This window comes from Branchiostoma lanceolatum, chromosome 12 (assembly GCF_035083965.1).
Source record: "Branchiostoma lanceolatum isolate klBraLanc5 chromosome 12, klBraLanc5.hap2, whole genome shotgun sequence".
In the NCBI taxonomy this organism is placed as follows: Eukaryota; Metazoa; Chordata; class Leptocardii; order Amphioxiformes; family Branchiostomatidae; genus Branchiostoma; species Branchiostoma lanceolatum.
This window is the reverse complement of record NC_089733.1, coordinates 4,405,511-4,409,135: the sequence shown is the minus strand read 5'-3', so window position 1 is coordinate 4,409,135 and position 3,625 is coordinate 4,405,511. Positions and strand designations below refer to the sequence as shown.

The window sequence follows — 3,625 nt, the reverse complement described above, 5'->3', positions numbered from 1 at the left end:
ATTCAGCCAGTGACCCCAAAATTTGTCAAAAGGCATAATTGAAATGGATTTCTCAATATTAGACATACATGTAAATTGAACGTGTACAAACGTTCACATGATATAATCAAACAAAACATTCCTATCGTTGATCTATAAACTACAATCTACAATTAGAGGACTTCATCCTCTACCCTATTTAAGTTACAAAATTATTTTTAAAAAATTCCAAATCCAGATCAGAGGCTTAAAGCAAGTAAGCTTGAACTCATAGTACTTCTTCACCGAATTCTGGAGTACATCTACATGGAACAGAATAATGCTGCTGTAAGCCTTCAAACTCATGACTGTAAATGAAGTACAAAAATATGGTATGCTGCTCAGCTGTATAATATTTAATGTATCTTTGATATCCACCTAACCGTACAAACTGTACAGCCAAGAAACTACACACAAATAGTTAAAACAAGATAAAGGATGTCTTTACCCTGCTTACTGAGAAACCACTGCAAATATTCTGCTTTTTTTAAAGTTTCTTAACTGCAGCCTATGTGTCAGAAAAACAAAGACAGCACATTTTAACATGTCTACCGACCAATTACATAACACTTCATACAATGTACGACACACAAAACGCCATAACCTTAAGCATTTCGTCCATAGTATTGCTGAATTCTAAGGCGTGTGTGGTAATATGTGGCATGGGTATTTTTGTTGCTAAGGCATTTCGTGTAACAGTGCTTTTCCTGTGTCTTACTTGATACAGCTTTGTACTTTCCATCTGTGGTGCCAGTCTTTTGCCTCGCTTCATTCAGTTCATCCATACATGTATTCATATGTATTAGGATTCAATAACTGAGCGTATCACAAGCCTCTGCGACTGTCCTTCTCGGAGCAGAGACATGAAACATGCATTCATTAACTCACGAACAGCCTGAGTTTTTGTGTCATAATGATTATAGTGTATATATTGTAAGCAATTAAATCAGTCTCAATGGATCCTACCTCTGGTGCAGGCAGTAAAGCAAACGGGTCCACATCCACTGCATTGATTGTTGCAGGATCTGGCAGGTCACACCAAGGCACTTTGTTTTGGTGTGCAAAGCACAGAGCCCACATCAAGAACTTGTTCTGTCTTTGGCTGCTCTGATTCTTGCCATGTACTTCCACCTGGGACAATCAAACAGTGCTCCTGTTTGCATGAAAACTTTTGTAACATAACATGAATTCATTCAATTCAAGAAAAACCTCAGTCTCTGAGACCATACTGTGCACTGAAATTCATGCGCTTCATCTGATATTGATCTTTTCAATAACAATAGATGTGCAGTTACACTTCAAATATCATAATTTGCTTCTTACCTGCTCACCTGTACATTGTCCCAAGAGAGCGAATAGCTCGCCAATGGTTGGTGAAATTCCAGGCGCCTTCTGGTCCCACCTGTAGGCTCCTTTGTCTGTTTTTATGAATTTGATAATTCATTTATTATAAATACTAACATTGAATAATTTGCTTGCATGCACAAATAAAATATCTATGAAGATAGACATGACCCTTAGTATCATAGAAAAAACACAACCTAGCTACAAAAGTAGGCTGAGACTGACTGAACGTTGTCGACTCTAAGATTCATTAGGGCTTAGCCTGAAGCATATGCATTGTATCATTAATATCTACATCATAGTACATTGTACATATAGAGTCTATACAATGTATAAGTCAGTGTATTGTGGAAATATTATCAAGTAGCATGGTATATGATGTTGATATTTCATTATACATGTAGTTACAACATACATGTACTCACTACATGGAACTTCAATCTTTTCAATTTACCTCTATGTCCCGTTTCCAGAGCTGCAGCAGGGTGTCATGGCCAAGGCGCAGCCTGTCAACCTGGCCCCGAGCTGACACTACTGACTGTGTGATGCCGAACTCAGAGTGGTAAACATCTTCTGAGGGCACCCGTGCCGCCACAACTGAACTCCCATGCAGGCCTGCACAAACTTCAGCCTCTTGTTGTGCAGGACAATGGCCAGGACAAGCCCAAGCTTCTTGTCCCGTGATGATGTCTCCTTGTTGTTCGTAGAAGGCCTGAAAGACACTTCTAGTTTACCTTTTGAAGATACAAAGTAACAAAATTCAACTGTCCATATGATTGTGTTACTGTCTCTATCTGTGAGTGTTTTTGATAATGAGAGTCACTTACTTGGGGAATATTGACTTGAGGGCTTCAGTCATGCAGGGAGCCAGGTCCTCTGCCCATGTTCGTACTTCACACCAACCAAAGTCCTCTAAGGTTTTCATGGAGACCTCCTGGCACAGCGGCCCTTCTTTGTCTTTGCTCAGCTTCTTTCTCTGAAATTCGATATCATAATATTGAGAGGCTGGCAATAAATCCTTTTCCACATGAATTTGACAGACACATACCTGTCCCTGGTGGCATTTGCAAGCAACAATCATAGATTTCTGATGGATCTAAAATTCTCTGAGTCACATCAAGAAATTTTCAAACATTTAAATTGATACATTGATGTCAAGAGACCGTGAAAATTATCATTTCATTTGTTATTAAGGACAATGGTAGTGAAGTATCATTAATCAGTTTTTAAAGTAATTGCTTTTAATATTTAAAGTACTTAGTAATGATGGATTACCTCTTCCCGTATTGCCTCCCCAAAAGCTTTGATAAGATCTTTCTTGGCAGCATCATGTGTCAAGATTGTCCGAAACGCCTTTAGGTATTGCCGTTTATCCATCGCCCTGACAGCACTGCAGTGGCTATTGCAGATGATGATGCTGCTGTCCGTCTTCTTCTCTTGGTTTGGCCTGGGCTCTTAGATGGTGTTTTCCTGGATGCCCATGTTCTCTTGTGACTCATCCTACCACCTTTTACTTTAGGGACAGTTTTCTTCACCAGGTCAGATACACAGGTGTGGCAAATGTAAGCATTGGGAGGGTGGGGAGGAGGACCCAAAGACATATTTGTATGTCCGTGGAGATGCACAACTCAATACGCTTCTTCTGTTGAAGCCTTTATTAGCTTTAACAAAAGTACAACCACAGTTGTGGCACTCCATTCTTGCACATTCCAGAATAGCTGATGTAAATGTAGTGCAACATTTGGCACAACTTATGTTAGACATTTTTATCAACTACTAGTATTATGATTTGTTGATTCAGTGATTTGTTGTGGAAAATATCTTAAACTATTATTAAAAGTATCTAAACCAATAAGTAAAAGAGAAATTTTCAAGCCTTAGTCAGGTTTGGCATTCCATCAGAACACCGTTTATTCGCATTCCAATACATGTGGAATCTTCCCAAAAAGTTTGCACCTGTTACCAAACCTTTGGAGAAAAGTAGCGTCGCATTTGTGGCAAAATTACGGAAAACTAGCGAAGATCCCCCGACGACGTTCCGAGCGCTTTCCGGAAACGGTCGGAAATCTTCCGAACCTTCCGAACATCGCCGACGTCAAACAAGATGGCCGCGCGGTTGAACTGAGGGAGCGATACGTGGGGGATTGTTCGCAAATGGTCGCGCTGTGGATATATTACGGGTGATCTGGGATTCCTACGGGTGCGGAATGATAGGTAAGGGTGCAAGGAAGCTAGGGACACCCAGAAACCTGGCGGGGAAGCA

General features: G+C 40.3%; 1 long non-coding RNA gene across 1 annotated transcript; it reads left to right on the top strand.

The window, feature by feature from the left end:
- Nucleotides 1–211: 211 nt before the first annotated feature.
- LOC136446486 (uncharacterized) lies at nt 212–2,135 on the top strand. Its single transcript, XR_010757579.1, has 2 exons — nt 212–350; nt 1,836–2,135. It is a non-coding gene; the product is annotated as an uncharacterized lncRNA (long non-coding RNA).
- The last annotated feature ends 1,490 nt before the right edge of the window (nt 2,136–3,625 follow it).